At 40.9% G+C, this 17,655-nt stretch overlaps 1 pseudogene; it reads right to left on the reverse strand.

Moving 5' to 3' along the window:
* LOC102473974 (chromatin target of PRMT1 protein pseudogene) overlaps positions 1–14,421 on the reverse strand; it is a 73,475-nt pseudogene extending 59,054 nt beyond the window's left edge.
* Positions 14,422–17,655: the final 3,234 nt, after the last annotated feature.

Here is a 17,655-nt window from a genome sequence, read left to right on the forward strand (position 1 = left end):
TAGCCTTGCTGGGAAGTGCCCCCCCCCCCGACTCCCCAATATACTACTATAAAAGAATTACATGACTCTCTTATACATCCGGAGTATATGATAAAATTTCCCAAAAAAGTTCTCCGACCGCTCCCCTTTGCTCTGACCACCTATTGTTAATTACAATACTTCACTCCAGTGGTCACAATAGAGAATGTGATGAAGTCACATCTAGGCAGAGATTTTCTTGACCTTTGGAAGGCCCTTCAATATACATTTAACATAAGCTTAAGAATAATCTTTTAGGCCGAAACAGGCCCAGGGCACTCCTGCCCCACTATGGCTAATGTTCTAACAAAATACATAGCAGTGGCGCCACAGGCACAATAGAACGTTTTTAAGTATGCCACAAACTCACCTTAAAGTCCTTCATTAACTTGCTAATCACTCTACCACCAGTTGAAAAGGCTGTCCCTGCCCTTACCTAGTAAACAGTAAGTTTTACCCCTTTAAGATATATTAGGGTTCCTTGAATTAAGTTTTAGATCCCTATACAACTATGTAAGTTCCATTCTTTATTAAGATCCATAAGAACTAATATATATACTTGAGATTTTCTTTTCTCAGCACCATTCCCGGTAATCACAAGATGGCTGCTGCGCCACATCAGCTGATAATCATCTCTGCTTACTGGAACCGCTTTCCTGAAACTGCATTCCATGGAGACCCACCTACAATTGTGGAACTGCACTAGACCCACCCTTAATCCAACCCTGAATAGAATCTATGTTCTCTATTGTTAAAACTTTATCAGCTGATAATTGAAACACGTAGCCCCTCTTCCATTTACTTGTATGTAACACATTTTCAATAAAAAGGCATGATAATTCCTGGCGGTTGTCACTCCTCAGAGAGTGATCTTTGAGGAGTGTCCGGCATAGGACGTGCATGAAAAGGCACCGAGGCTTTTGTCTTCTGTTCACCTGTGCCGCCTCCATCGAGTCAACCCACCCCTGCAGAGGCTGGACCCTGGCAGACAACTAGGGTGACTTTTCCCCGATCATCATCCTTGTTCCTAGATTGCTATTCAACCTGTAGGTGCCCAGGAAAAATAAATTGCTGTTAATATTAACTAGGGAACCAGCAGTTAGCATAATGGCTATGTCGCTGGACTCCCACATGGTCGACCGCGGTTCACGTCCTGGGCCCGGTGGCTTAAAACTCACGCCACGAGCATGTGCGTGCGTGCCCAAGATTCTGAGAGGAGAATGGAGGAGAAGAGATTACAGCATGACCATCCCCCCTGGGGGGTGATTTCTCACTTTCTGTCTCTATGTCTTTCTCTGTCTGTCTGGCTATATATATATAAATAAACTCAAGCATGGCTGAATGAGGACACTTTTTCATTTGCAAGAATGCCATTCTAGTGTTGATTCTAAGAACCTTTTGATTTCTGTGCAATTCTGAGTTGGTCTTATGGCAAGCAATTTGCTAGCCTTAAACATTACTGAAAGAGGGCTAAGGAGTACTGAAATCTGTTTATTTTCTAATGGAAGGAGAATAGGCCTATACCCACAAAACAAACAACAACAGCAGAATAAAAACAAAAAAGGTAAGGGTACATCCACCATATACATACACAGCAATCTGTGGAGCTCTGAAGAAACTCTCATCTATCCCTAGCCAAAATGAATTATGAAAAATAAAAAAAAACCTTCTTGAATTAAATTTCATTCAAAAGACAGCAGGCAGCATGAGTTTGGGGCACCTGGATCCCACATGGCTGACTGTGTGTTTAGCATCATCGACTGGCTGCTTCAAAAACACACATAGTGCATGTATGTGTGTGTACATGCTCAAGATACTGAGAGGAGAGTGGAGGAGAAGGGATTGCAGTATAGTCCACCTTTCTGGGGAGTGATGTCTCACTTTCTCTTTCTGGCAAATGCACATAACCTACAGAAAAACCAGAAAACAAAATAAAAATTAAAAATTAAATTGCTTTATAAAGTAACTCAATCTTTTCACACGACATCATGTTCACAAAGTACTGGCTCAGTTCATATTCTTCTTATAATGCTTTGCAAAATATGTGTATGATTGTCCTCATTGCAAGGGTGAAGAGTCTAAAGGTCAGAGAAGTTACAGGACTTTAGTAAAGATATCAGGCTAGTAATTGGCCAGCACAGGCTTAAATCCATGTCTTCTATGTTCATATCCAAATCCTACACATTGCTACTGCATGAGGAAGTATAAGTGTTGACTGACATTAAAGTTAACCCATTTTTTTTAAAGGAGGATTTAACAACTCATTTCAAGAAACACTTTTTGAGCTCCTATTCTGTTTTAGTCACTACCATAGGTCCATGAGATGCTGAGACTGAAAAAACACAATTCTTTTTTTTTTTTTTGCTATAGGGTGCGTGCACTCGCCAGACAGACAGAGAGAGACAGAGAGACAGAAAGCGAGAAATCACCCCCTGGGGGCATGGCCACGCCGCAATCCCTTCTCCTCCATTCTCCTCTTGGGATCTTGGGCACGTACGCACACGTGCCCGGTGTGAGTTTTAAGCCACCGGGTTCGGGACACAAACCACAGTCAACTACGTGGGAGTCCAGCGACATAGCCATTACGCTAACCACTGGTCCCAGAAAATACAATTCTTATCCTCAAGGTCTAGTGGGGAAGCTGGACATGTATACAGATAATCACAATCTAGTAGGATAAGTGGTACTAGAAAAATGTGTAAAGCGCTGTGTGAGTTCATATGAGGAAACTGTTATATATAAAAGAACATTTAAAAAAGACCTATTCATTCAATTAACACAATTTGATTTTTATGGTAGAAAATTCAATTAGTATATTTTTGAGGTCTTTCTGGGGATAGCTTTGTGCTTATCTTATTGGAGAGTCAGTTGACTGTGTTTTGTGGTGGCCCTTGTTGTGCTGCTCTTGTCTGGACTGGTTTCAGTGAAGCCCATGGCTAGTTCCAGCAGCCTCTTCATTTGCTTCTGCTAAGTTTGGTACAGCGTGTTGGATGCTGAGAGAGCAAACCAAATATTGCCATTTGTAGCCATTATGTCCATTGCTTGGGACTGAAGTAGGACAGGTCCCTGAGGTGAGCTTGTAGTAAGAATAGGGCCTATAAGGGATTATTCTTGGTTTTTTTTTAAGAATTATTTTAATTTTATTAATTTATTATTACTCTTCAATTTGACCAGAGAGAGACAGAGAGAGAGGGAGAGAAAGAGGGAGAGTGAAAAAACAATTCACCAGATCCAAGACTGGAACCACAGTCAGCCATGTGGGAGTCTAGCATCTTAACCACAGTGCCACCTGCTGACCCCATGGCATTATTCTGTTTAATCAGAGGTAGAAAAATTTAACTAAAATTGATCGAAAGATTAATATTTCATTTTGTTTAGAAACACACTCAAAGAAAAGGTCTTTTGTGTGGTAGGCAATTTTTTTTTTAGAGCGAGAGAGAGATTTTTGCTATAGGACATGTGTGCTCACTGGAGAGACAGAGAAAGGCTATACCGCAATCCATTCTCCTCCAGTCTCCTTTCACGATTTTGGGCATGCATGCACACGTGCCCGGCATGAGTTTGAAGCCACCAGGACCAGGACTCAACTGTGGTCGACCATGTGGGGGTCCAGCTACGTAACCATTATGTCATCTGGTCCCAGGTGGTAGGCATTTTCAAAGACACCACAGAGTGGCCTTACAGTGGGAGAGACATTAGGTAAAGAGTAACTGTAAATAGATAATGTGATATATTTTATAGTAAATCTATGCACAATGAGCTATGAGTACACAAAGGATGGAGGCATAAATTGTTTCGGAGTTCAGAAAAAGCGTCAGTGGGGAATCAGTCTTGGAATTGGGCTCTTATGGATGAGTATACCAAGCACTGTGCTAGCTGCTTTGGGAAAGTACTTCTTACTCAGGATGCTTTTGATTGCGAATTACAGAAAACCAAACTTAAACTGTACAAAACAAAGCAGTGGAATTATTAGCTCATATAACTGAAAAGTCCAGAGGTCAGACAGGCTTCAAACATGATTCAGTCATGACTCTGGTACTTCTAGTCAGCACTAACTCACCCCCAGCTTAGGAAGAGAGAGTTGTTTTCATGTGTACAGACATGAGAATTTCCTTCCCAAACCCGTGTCATTTTTTTGCATGGCCATAGTGGTATTTTCCAGCTCCTCTACTTTCACTCATTAGCCAAAAGTCACTTTTCTAGAAAAGGTTTCTGCGTATTAGATAAAAAATACTTCCCTTTTCTTTGCTGGGCTATTTGCACTCTCCTTTTCTTTTTCTTTCTTCCTCTTCCTCTCTCCATGTCCCTCTCAGCCAGTGTCTGAAACTTGGATCTTGCCTGCTCATGATGAGAGGAAGCCAACTGCTTAATTCAAGAATGATTGGTTGGAGGCTGTTTTGAGTCTTATCTTAGCCTGTGAACCAGCTAGAACAGTGGGTACTGATAGCCCATTCCTGCATACTTCATTCCTCTTCCCTAAAGGAACTGAGGAAAACAATTTAAACAGAAATTCTCCAGAAAGTAACCTGTGGGCTTGGGCACTCTTGAGAGGTTGAAGGGAATGAAGGTAGGCACTGTGCTGAATCTCTCTCAACAGGTGAGGTCCATAAGAGATCTTTGATTTATCCCTAGAGCTGACTTTAGTCCTATTTGGTTATTTAGATTCACTGAAGAGAAATCCGATGTTTGAGGTATGAGAAGGAACAAAATAGCAGATCTGTATATGCACTGTTGACTCTGGGGCTCCTTGGTGCTGGCCAGCAGAGGTCCGAAACAGCTGGCTGGCTTGTAGTCCTAGTGGAGGCATTTGATTTGGCCATTGAGGAAAGAGCACTTTGTGGAAAGTCAACTTTCCTGGCCAAGGACCTTTTTTTGTCCTGAATCTGTTGAGTCCAGATTCAATTCTGAAAGCTGGGTCCAGAATTAACAGAGGCCATGGAAAATGGGACTGAATGCCTGGAAGCCTGAACTGTGGGCTTTATCTTCCTGACCAGGGCAGTCAGTCCTGAGCCCATAAAAGGGGGAACAATGGGGACCAGCAGTTAGCATAATGGTTATGTTGCTGGACTCCCACGTAGTCGGCCGCAGTTCACGTCCCAGACCAGGTGGCTTAAAACTCACGCTGGGTGCGTGTGCATGCATACCCAAGATCCCGAGAGGAGAATGGAGGAGAAGGGATTGTGGCATGGCCATCCCCCTGGGGGGTGATTTCTCGCTTTCTTTCTCTCTTTCTGTCTCTCTCTGTCTGTCTGGTAAGCACACGTGTCCTATAGCAAAATCTTCTCAAAAAAAAAAAAAAAAAGGAACAACAAGGAGTTGGGACTTTGTGATATCAGGACCAGAAAGAGCTAGCTGCTCTTTGCATGATCATTAAAAGGCATGGCTTGAATATATCACTAGGTCTCACCCCTTTCCAATTCATCTCTCTAAAAAGGTAAATGTGTGGTAAGAACTGTCACAGATCGCAAAATTCCTGAGGTTCCATAAGTGAGGACCTCCCACACTGAGGGACCACTAAATCATTTGATCAATAATATCCTTAGCAACTAACCACATCCCAAGAGAAAACAGATAGGTCTCAGTTATGATCCCATTTCCTCTGGAATCTCAAAATCTTTCTGGGAAAACAAGTCATTTTCACAAAGAGGTGATTTCACTGCTAGCTGGGATAATTTGAGTGACATAAAGTATTGGAGGAGTCTTCATTGGAGGAAGACAAGTGCCCTGGGGGAGGTGTGGGTTAAATTGGATGATGCTGTCCTGAAAAGTGATTAGGGATTAGATAAAGATGTGATTAGGGTTCTCTTATACTTCTAAGGCAGATATCCTTTTAAATGAGCCTAACATATTATATTAAGTTTACTGTAGGATCTTGGCCTCCAACCAGATTGTGTTCAGACTGGAACAGTTGTTATCAAAATGGTTCTGAAACTGAGTGACCAGAATCACCTGAACTTTTCAAACCAGTGTAACTTGTCTATAGCTGGGACAAAACTAGAGTGATGCCTATAAATATGAATCATTATCAAGTCCCGCTTTCATCCCATCACTCAGCCCTACCCCAACCTGAAATCTAATTGTGGTTCTTGGTTTCAGGATGGCCAAGTAACTAACTTTATTTGGTGTTCAAGGCTTTTACAGTTTGATTTCAACCTTTTCCAGAGGTTCTTTCATTCTTCTTAGAGACTCCCAGCTCTCTATACAAGCTGAATCTTCTTATCCCCTGGATCCTAGGTAAGTTATTCGTGGGAATAGAGGACATTGGACTAAGTCCTCTCCCTCCCTTTGTTAATTTAGGATTCACTGTGAGGTTTCTTCAGTCTCTTCCGTATCCACCATTCCAGTAACATTTTTACTGAGTTCTTTTGAAAATATATTATTTTTTTGTTGCTATACATCAGAGTTCAGTACACTTATTCTGTAAAAGGCCAAATGGTAAATACTTTAGGCTTTGAAAGCCATAGTGCTTTCTTTGCAACTACTCAACTCTGATGTGGTGGTGGGAAAGCAGCCACAGATAATACGTTGATGAATGAACGTGCCTGCGTTCCAATAAAATGTTATCCATGAACTGCAATTTTAATTTCATGTAATTTTTGCATAGTCAGAAAATATTATTTTTCAATTATTCAAAAATGCAAAAATTATTCTTGACTCTGTACAAAAATAAGCAGCAGGTTGGGATATGGCCCGCAAGCTCTAGTTTGCCAATCTTTGCTCTAGAAGACAGAACTCAGACGACTCAGTGGAATCTATAGGGGAGACATTTTGGCTAAAAAAAAAAAAAAATGACCAGAGTTATAGGAAAAAAGAATAGGTTGCCCAGGAAGTTAGAACTACTGTATTTTTTTTTTTATCAAAGGTGTTGAAATATCACAAATGAAAGATTTAACAGAAGGACTCAAAAGTCTTCTGTGGGATTAGACTTCATTCTAAGTCTATACGACCAAGCTTTCTTCAAAGTGTGCCTCTTCCACACAAGTCATCATTTCCCCATTACTTGTCTCTTTTTTATTTTCGAAGGTCTGTGTTTATCTTCCACTCTTAAAAACATAACATTTGATGATGCTGTCTCAATTGGCTTCCAGAGTTTGCAATGGGTATACACATCTTATTTTCCTTCCAGAAAGGCAGGGGTTAATGTCAAAAGGGCAAGGTTCATCTGGCAGCTGCTACTGCACTGTTGCTTAGCAACCCTGAGGGGCAGCTAAGAATTACTACCAAGGTCTTCGTGGGAAGTTGGTCTGACCCAACCATCAGGGCAGAGTAAAGAGCAAATGAGATCATATATGTAAATGCCCTTTATTAATTGAAAAACAGGGTTTGTTTCTGTATTACACAAATTAATATCCTCTTTTACTTTACTATAAGAAATTTTAATTTGCTTTAAGAAATTTCAGTTCCTTTTTGCTCCCCTCCCTTCCACAGTGGTTTGGTCTTGTTTCTTAGAATAGCATCCTTTTTCTGTCAATCCACCACAGTGGTCTGATTCTGTCTTACAGATGACTAGGCCCTTAAAAGTTCTTACTTTTCCTTTTTCTTCTTTTTCGTCCCTTCCCCAGAGTAATTTGATCGTGCCTTATAGAAAAGCATCACTGTTCGGTTCCCTCTACATCTCAGTGGTTTGATCCTGTCTGAAGACTACCACCATCTTTCCCCCTCCCTGCCTCATACCAGTGATTTGATCCTGCCTCACTGAGCTTCAGTTTCTTTTAGCCCCTCCCCCGGGGTTCATAGTGGTTTGATCCTACCTCATGGACTATTATGTCCTTTCTGGTTCCCCCTCTAGCATCACCACCACAAATGGTATGGTCCTTAGCATCAGGTCTTTTTTGTCCCCCCCACAGGTCTTCTAAGCAGATTGAAGCAGCTTCATCTCATTCTTGATTCATCCTGATCCCCTCAGTGGCTTGCTCCTTTATTAGCAATGTAAAACTGGACCAAATGAGTTGTAAATGGTCAGAAGTAGTTCTTGATCAGTGCAAATCTTTTCTGACAAGGAAAAATCTGTTCTGACCAGTTCAAATCTATTTTGGCCAATTTAAACTAATTCTGCAGAGCTTGAGCCTGAGGTCGGTAAAACCCAGGAAGATGACTGAAGATCTTGTTGATTCAAGCCAAAGCAAGGAATCAGGTATTTACAGAAATAGGTGAGACCTAGGAAAGAAAACAGCAAAGGAGAGAGTAAAATACAGGAGCCAGGGTTGATTGAGGAGTGGTTCAAAAGAGGTTAGTTGCACTCAAAGTTGTTTATTTATTTCAGAGGTGAGAGACCATTTTAAGGTAGCAATGCAGGGTTTGGGGTTCTACCTTGGTTTGTCTTCGAAGCAGTGTGGGAGCTGACATTACCTATAGCTCCATTGGCTGGTATTGAGACTGGGTTGTATGTGGTCCCAGTGAGCCCTGGCTCCACAAGCCACTCTTTGGGGCTGTTCTTTGTGTCTGGCCTCACTTCAGACACAATAGAGTCTCAAACCATGAAGTGCCAAATCTTCCTACCCCTTTAACTGTGATGTTCATAATGCTGTTTAGGGATGCTATTTAAGTTATAAGTAGGAACTGGTAAATCTTGATGAAAAAAGCTAAGATGTGAAGTGAGTAAGTCAGTTAATTAAAAGTAATATGAGGAATATACTTTGCCATTTTTGAGAGTAATGTTTAGGAGAAGGTGGTAGGTTGAGAACAGTATCTAATTTTTTATTTATGGGACTTATTATCTACCTCCTTGTTATTTGGGGGCTAAAGTGGAAATTGGCCTGTGTTGGCTGGATTTCTCCAAGATAGCTGTCTTTCTGTTCTTTTTAGGAACTGTATTGTGAAGGGGAGTTGCTGAAAAAAAAAATGAAGGATGAAAAATAAAATTTTCATAGACTTCAGCATGTCTAATTTGTGCAAAATGTCGGCAGTGGTACAGTGGGCAGGCCAGCTACTTTGATGACTAGTGACATAATGCAACATGGTTGAGGGTAGGGTTGGAGCTCTGTTTGGTGCAATATGTCTTAACATCTTTCCTGCAGATGTATGAGGCTCTGCCACTGTTCACCTGTAAGAGAAAAAAAGAAAAAAAAAAAAGAAATATGCTCGAAAATGGTATAGCAACTTGTTTGCCTGGACAGGAAACTGATCTTTTTGTGAAAGAACTTGGCTTAGAAGTTTGTGAGTTGAATGATGTCTTTTAGAAAGATGACTTAGGTTAGCTCCTGCCTATCTCCTGACAGGGAGGATGGCGGCCATTTTAGTTTAGGCAGTTGAATGGCACTACCAAATGCTGAAGTAGAAAAACAAATCCAAAAGATTCGGAGTCAAATAACACATGCTTTGGATCCTGGCTCTGTTCTTTGCTATGTGGACCTTGGGCAAATTATCTAACCTACTAGATAATTCTTTTCCTAATTTGTAAAATAAAGTTATTATTATTTGTCCTAAAATATAAGAACCTTAGAGTTTAACGCTTTTTGGAACAAAGTAGCTACCATTCCATTCAATATTTTTGCTTGATTAAACTGGATTGTATGGCAAGTATTACTTTTGTGTATTGTTTCAGGAAATGATACATAATTTAGCTTGATGAAGATAATTTCTTTTTAAATTTTCAGCAATATCCCCACTATTTTGAGGAGCAAAGAAGAACTTGTTTATTGTAATACTTTATAAACCACAAAGTAATTGTTATTTTTATAATAGTATGTTGACCATCTTTAAAGTGGGACTTAGAAAAGCCATGACATAAAATGTCTTTCAGTACTGCAGACTCACAGATTTCTCTGGTTCCAGACTTGATTCTTCACCTACTTCACCCTGGGCCTGGCCACTAGAAGTCCTGAGATGTGGTATGCAGCCTCATAAACCACAGTAACACAAGGCAGGGAGTGGACAGTGAGGGATCATGTCAGAGACACAGGAGCAGACAGAGTAGGGTATCACTATCTGTCTTTCATCCATAAGTACTTGGAATATCTTATTACAAGACAAGCTTGGATTACTTCACCTTGGTCTGTTACCATTTCCTCAGGAAATGGTAACAAGATCAGGAAAAGGAGTAACAGGAAGAAAAAATGATGTGGGCATTTGAAGAATGTGGAGGTCTTCATTTTGCCATTCATAGATAAGGAGGATGGGAGCCAGATCAGGCATTAGGGCATCAGCTTGAAAAATTAAATTTCATTATATTTGTGGCCATAATAATCTCACCTTGGAGCTGAGTGCTGTGCTCGCAGATTTGTGGGTTGGGCAATGATTACCTTTGAGTTCTGATTAACTTAAGCACCATTTTTCTACTTAGGTGACAAATTCTGGCAGATCTATCTGAGAGGGTCAATTAAATACAATCCAACAAATCTTGTGTGTTTGAGGTTTGGGCTAGAATAGATAATCTGTCCTCTTGAGACTTTCAAACTGGTTGGAAAAGTAAAATTCTCACATTTGAGTCCATCAGAAGATGATTCAAGACAGAGTTTAAGCCAAAAACCAGAAGGAAATAGAGTCTTACTAATTGTCCATGGCTATTATAACAAATTACCACAAACTTGATGGCTTAAAACAACATAATTTTTTCTTTTACACTTTTTTTTTAAAGGTTTTTGCTATAGGGCACATGCAGTCGCCAGACAGACAGAGATACAGAGAGATAGAAAGTGAGAAATCACTCCCCAGGAGAGATGGCCATGCCACAATCCCTTCTCCTCCATTCTCCTCTTGGGATCTTGGGCACGCACGCACACGCGGCCCACATGAGTTTAAGCCACCGGGTCCAGGACTTGAACCATAGTCGACTACGTGGGAGTCCAGCGACATAGCCATTACACTAACTGCTGGTCCCTGAAATATTTTTTTTTAAAGTACTATTTTTATTGAGCATTTACTATGTTCCAGGCATTGCACTAAGCACTTCATATATATTAATCATTTAATCCTCACAATAACCCTATGAGCTGTGTGTTATTATCTACATCATACAGATAAGGAAATTACTTACAAAGCATTTTAATTACTGATTCTGTTTTCCTGGAGCAGGAACTCTTAAAAAGTTTAAGAGAGTGAGGGCACATTCTCTGGAGGATTTATCAGAAGTACTTGGATAAAGGGTTTTTCCAAACCACAGAGGACTTTCCTCCCATTTTAATGTCTCTTTTAGGCATTCTGCCCCTTCTTTAGTAACTCTAATATTTTGTGATCTACTGTAATTGATGTGACTGGGTGGTGGGAAGGGCTCTCAGGTGTACTGACATAGGGAAAAGTTTGTGCTTTACTATTGAAAATAGAGGTTGATGGTAGTCTGTACCTGGTAGTCTGTCTCTCTGATTATCCAGCTGTTTCAGTTTTATTTTAATTAATAGAATAGCAGAAAACTTATGATCATCAAGTGTTAGGAATGAGGAAAGTATATACACTGGATAATAGAATCTGGAATCCAAGGATTTACTAGACTGCAATTGTAGTCCAAAATCAATAAAATTAATTTGATAAGAAAAAATGTAGCATTGTACACTATGTACACTATTTTCTTTCTTTCTTAATTTTCTTTCTTTCTTTTTTTTTTTTTTAAGAGAGGTTTTAGCTATAGGGTGCATGTGCTTGCCAGAAAGACAGAGAGACTGAGGCACAGAAAGCAAGAAATCAACCCCCGGGGGGGCGGGGGGATGGCCAAGCCACAACTCCTTCTCCTCCATTATCCTCTTGGGATCTTGGGCAGGCATGCACACATGCCCAATGTGAGTTTAAGTCACTGGGTCTGGGACTCAAACCGCAATTGACTATATGGGAGTCCGGTGACATAGCCATTATGTCAACTGCTGATCCCTATACACTATCTTCTTAAAACAAGCAAAAAATGTAAAAATTAAGTGATTCTCCAGAATGAGTACATGTTTAATATGGTTGCCAAAAATGTTAAAGGAAACTCAGTCTGTGTTAGTAGTAGTATAGAGTCTCTAGTATGATAAGTGATTATTCACTCTTTTCTTAGGTTGCAGAACCACATCTCAGGTATTATGCACAGTTATGGCAGTTATCTTTGAAAGGACAAAGACAAAATAGAAGTTAAGGAGAGAGGCCTGGAAGGAGAGTAAAGCATGATTGCTCTCTTCTAGTATCTGCAGGGCTGTTATGAGAAAGAGGATTTTATCGGTGTTATTTGACCATAAAGGATAGAATTAGGACTATTGGGTGGAAGTTACAGCAGCTTCATACTGAAGATAAAATGGGCTATATTAGAAAGGAAGGAGTTCCTTATCATAAGCATTTAAGCTGAAGCTGGCTGACTACACATTAGTGACTTGATTTTGTAGTAAGACTTCAGATGCAGCCTTAATTGCTATGTTTCAGCAGATCGAAAATTGCCATGGACATTTCCTGAATGTTCTTTAGTTGATGAATGGGTGATGAACAGAAAGGAGAAGTAAAAATTGAACCTTGAAAATAACTAGTGGATCCGTAGACATACTGGAGTTGGCTGGTGTGACCCAGGCAAGGATGACATTGAAGGAAGAAAAACTAAGTAACTAGTATATGTGTGGTGTTTTTACACATATTATTTCTTAATTTTCACTACTTTTGGGTGAATTATTTTACAGATGAGAAAACTGAGACTCAGAGAGATTAAGTGACTTTACCAAGGTCATGCAGCTACTAAGTAACCTTGGAGAAACACATCAGAACTCTCCACAGGGAAATATGTCACAGAATTTCTGCTTTTATCTGATTACTTCTTCAGCTGAGTTAAGAACTATATTGCCAGAAGCAAGTCAGGGCTGTGTGGACAAGTGCGTCATGCTGGGCAAGGTGCCTGGAGTGAATGAGCATATCATGAAGATATGTGATCAATCTCTAGTCCAGCAAGTCCCAAAGGATGGTGTTGGAACACATATGAGCTATTACATAGGCTAAATGGTATGACTGCATGTCTGTACCTTATACAGAATGCTGTCTTCCATACTCTCAGAATGGCACAGCTATAAGAGAATGTACAGATAATTTCTTAAGAATCAGGAAACTGTGGTGCATAGTGGGAAAATGACTTCTTCAGCTTCTTCCACTTAATATTACTCTTGATATTGCTAGAGATTTATTTTTGAAAATGTGATCTAGCAAATTTAGAACTAGCGGTTAAGAGCAGCTTTGTTTTTCAGGAAGGACTGATCCCCTTGTGAAACTTGCTACTCTATTTCAGAGCTAGAGGATAATGTATAATGTTCTGGTTTATTTTTTCCTCTAATATTATAAAAGTCAATATAGTAAAAGTGGAGGGGCTGGCCCCACAGCCTAGTGATTGGAGGAGCCAGATCCCACAGTTGACTGTGGTTCAAGTCCCAGTTCTGGTGGCTTAAAAACCATGCTGGATGTATGTATGTGTGTACATGTCCAAAATCCCAACAGGATGGAGAATTTGAGGAGAAGTGACTGCCATCCTTGAGTTCTTTCTTTGCCTCTCTCCCTGGTGAGTGCATTCATCCATTGGCAATTAAAAAAAAAATGAAAAGAACAGAAGGTTTATAGTCAAACACTTTAGGTTTAATTTCTTTAATGGAAAACTGGGGGAAGTTCTTTAACTTCTTTGAGCCTCAGATTCTTTTTTTGAGATAACAATTTGTTGTAATCAACCAGAAATAGAAGAATCCCCCAAAACTGAACAGTGAAAAAGAATATGGTTGAACTTAATTCAATCTTCAAGAAAAGTGCAAGGGTATGGGACCAGCAGTTGGCATAATGGCTACATCGCTGGACTCCCATGTATTCAAATGTGGTTCAAGTCCCCGACCTGTTGGCTTAAACTCACACTGGGCATGTGTGTGTGCATGCCCAAGATCCAGAGAGGAGAATGGAGGAGAAGGTATTACGGCGTGGCCATTCCCCCAGGGGGTGATTTCTCGCTTTCTGTCTCTCTCTGTCTTTCTGGCGAGCGCACGTGCCATGACCCATAGCTCCACACCCTAGACCTCCTATCCCAGGACCTCGATGACCTGGAACACCCCCTCTTCTTAAGCCCATTAGGGAAGCTGCAGCTTGTCCACTTCAGAGCAGGTTTTGACCTTGGAGACATCCAGCCCCTAAGGAGGATTCTGGTGGTATGTCCCCCACGTAGTCCTCTTCTGGTTTAGCCTCTCTGGATTATGGGCAGGCCTCATCCTCCGATTGCTTCTTTGGCCAGGGCCCCAGTAGGGCCTAGATTTTATTCTTACCCAGGCACTGCTATAGCTTTTCTGCTTAAGCTTTAATAGTGCCTGGGTAGAGAGTCTGTTCTCCACCTGCTGGGCCAGTCTTCTGTTTCTGGCACTGTGTTGGGGGCTGTTGTTGCTGCATTGAAGCCTGAATATTCACTGGCATTGGTTGGCTGTTCTTCAGCATATTAGTAAAGTGCTCATTTAGAGACACCTTGGTGGTTCTTTTTAGTAACTGTGTAGCCATCTTCCAGGAATCAAAGGAAACAGATGCCAGTGCTCCTCCTGTGCCACAACAGCTCCAGCAGGAGAACTGGCGACCTGTCCAGCCTCAGTCAAAGGTGGAGGAACACGGGTTAACTAGGTGAGCGGTAAAATAGATGCGAAAAACAGTAGATAGTAAGTGTAGTTCACTGTTGTTTGGCTGTCCAATCATCTGATCTGCCTTCTCGCTGATCTGCTCTTTTGTGATTTTGGTCTGTGCCACCACAGTTGTTGCTGGCAACTCCTGCTCAGTATCTTAAACAAAATGGCCACAACCAAGCCTCAGATTCTTTATGTTGAGGTGTCTATAGAAAACCCAAGTGGAAAGATCTAGGGAGGGCTTTAAGCTCAAGACAATGACATGATCTGTAAATATAGATTTGAGAGTAAATAGCCAAGGGAAGGTATATAAAGCCATGTGCAGGCCAGCAGGTGGCATAGTGGTTAACGAGCTGGACTCCCACATGTTTGACAGCTGTTGGAGTCCCCTGGACCCAGTGACTTGAAACTCAAGAACAAGTGAATGCGTACATGTGCATGTGTGCCCAAAATCCTGAGACGAGAATGGAGGAGAAGGAATTTCCTCTGGGGATTGTGAGGAGGGGTGATTTCTTACTTTCTGTCTCTCTAGTGAGAACATGGGCCCTATTGCAAGAATCTCTCAGAAAAATATAATTTAAAATAACCTTGTATGTGAGATAAGGATCTCTTCCACATGATAGCCACTATTTGAAGCTGATAGTCATGTTATCTAGATTATTCAGTTCTCTAGATTTGACATCCCTAGATGTTAATGTCTATGTTTAACATTTTTGATAATTCTGCATTTCTCTTGGATTTAAGCCTCTTCATCAGCTGAGTTGTCCTCTTGTGGACATATTTTCATTTTGGTTTTGTCGCTCTTGAGGTGTGGTATTTTTTTTTTTCTTGGAGAGGTTTTCGCTATAGGGCACTTGCGCTCACCAGACAGATAGAGAGAGACATAGAGACAGAAAGCAAGAAATCATCCCCCGGGGGGATGGTCATGCCGCAATCCCTTCTCCTCCATTCTCCTCTTGGGATCTTGGGCACGCACGCACAAGTGCCCGGCATGAGTTTTAAGCCACCAGGTCTGGGACGTGAACCGCGGTCGACTACGTGGGAGTCCAGCGACATAGCCATTATGCTAACTGCTGGTTCCCGAGGTGTGGTATTCTAAAGCTGAGCACAGAGCTCCTGGTATAGTGTAGGGCAAAAGCATCTACCTCCTTCATTCTAGATTTTGTATTTTTATTGATGGCGTCTAAAATTGGGATAGTTCATTTTTGACCTCCATATACCTTCCCACCATTGACTCATACTGACCAGAAAAGTGACTTGCTAATTGTTACAGCTTTTATCTCATTTAATTCTACTAATATGTTCAACAACTCCACAAAGTGGACAATTATTCCAATTTTGCAGATGAAACATAATGAGGGCCTGAAGGAGAGTAAGGTAATTGAGGCAAAGAGGAATAGATATATGTGATTTATATTTGGACATACAGTATGGTGGGGTGGAGAGATTGTTAATTGACTTAACTGTAATGTGCAGATAACCATTAGGACTCTGCTTTGTTCATAGGGTTGGACCAAAGTCATATGAAATAAGAACTATGAAATTGCTCTGAAAATTGCAGACCACTGTAGCAATAAGAGGTGTTTAGAGGCTTTGAGCTTGGGCAACTTGGAAGAATGGAAAGGCTATAAATGGAGGAAGGAACTCAAAATGAGGAGTATATTGGAGGGAAGATGGTATTCCCTAATTCCTTAATACTTTCTTTGTGCTTGTAAATTCACTTTGCTTGTGGCACTTCCTATTATCTTCTACCACAGTGTTTAGAGACTCCATAAATGTAATTATTCATAAATCATAGACTATCTCTGGAAGGATATGCAAAATCTTTTAACAGTGATTGCCTCCAGAGAGAGGAACTGAGTCGGAGTGGGAAGAACACTTACTTTCACTTCATACCTTTTGAACTGTGTTCTACATGTGCTTACCTACTTAAACAAAGAAGATAGAAAAACCTATATCCCCAATACATTTTAACCCCCTCTGTTTTAGTCACAAAAGTTTCTCTGCATCCTATGCCTTTTCTTGTCCATGAAGCTTTTTCTTTACCGTTCTAATCCATTCCTTATCCTTTCTGACCACTTGGTATGGCAACCAATGAAAAGAAGGAAATGGAACTAGTAAGTGTAGACTACTTTTACAAGGATTAGTGGAGAAAGGAAGGCTATTATATAAAGTGGGGCATTAGAATTAAGAATGGGCTTCTAATGGGGCTGGCAGGTGGCGTGGACTCGCATATGGCCAACCATGGTTCAAGTCCCAGACTTGGAGGCTTGCCTTCTCACTTTCTCTCTCTCTCTCTCTCTCTCTCCCTCCCTGGTCAAATTAAAACAAATAAATACATAAATAAAGTTTAATAACATAGTTCTTTTTTTAAGAAAAAAGGTGGAGGGCTTCTAGGGACCAGCAGATGGCATAATGATTACGTCTCTGGACTCCCACATGGCCAACCACAGTTCAAGTCCCAGACCTGGTGGCTTCAACCTCATGTCAGGTGTGTGTGCATGTGTGCCCAAAATCCCGAGAGGAGAATCAAGGAGAAGGGATTATGGTGTGGCTATCTCCCCTGGGAGGTGATTTCTTGCTTTCTGTTTCTCTCTTTCTGGTGAGTGCATGTACCCTATAGCAAAAGTCTCTCTTTAGAAAAATGGGCTTCTAATTTAGTTTTTTTTTTAAGATTACTTATTTCTCTCTTAAGAGTGGGAGAAAGAGACAGAGACGGGAAAGAGAGAGGGGAAGAGAGAAGCACCCTCAACCCTCATACTGCAATGCTCTCCAGCCTTCCCAGCCAGCCAGGATTACAGGTAACCATGCCTAGTATGTACAGGTTAGCTGTGGAACCAAACCTGTGATATTTCATATGGATCCAGCATTGCTTAAGCAGCATGTTACCACTTCTTTATTTGCAAATAGGAGACTTTTATACCTTTTTATAGCTGGAGAGAGAGAAGCCTGAAGAGAGGGAAGAGAAGTTGAGGATAGAGGAAAGGGAGTGATTGTAAACAGACATACTGAAAATACCAGCAATGTTGAGATAAGAGTTGCAAATAAAAGTGTTCCTTGAGAACTGTTCAGAAATGATTCTGAAAGCCTGAAAAGCTCTCTGTAAGGATCCAGATCC

The sequence above is a fragment of the Tupaia chinensis genome, unplaced genomic scaffold, assembly GCF_000334495.1.
Source record: "Tupaia chinensis unplaced genomic scaffold, TupChi_1.0 Scaffold000357_1, whole genome shotgun sequence".
Lineage (NCBI taxonomy): Eukaryota > Metazoa > Chordata > Mammalia > Scandentia > Tupaiidae > Tupaia > Tupaia belangeri.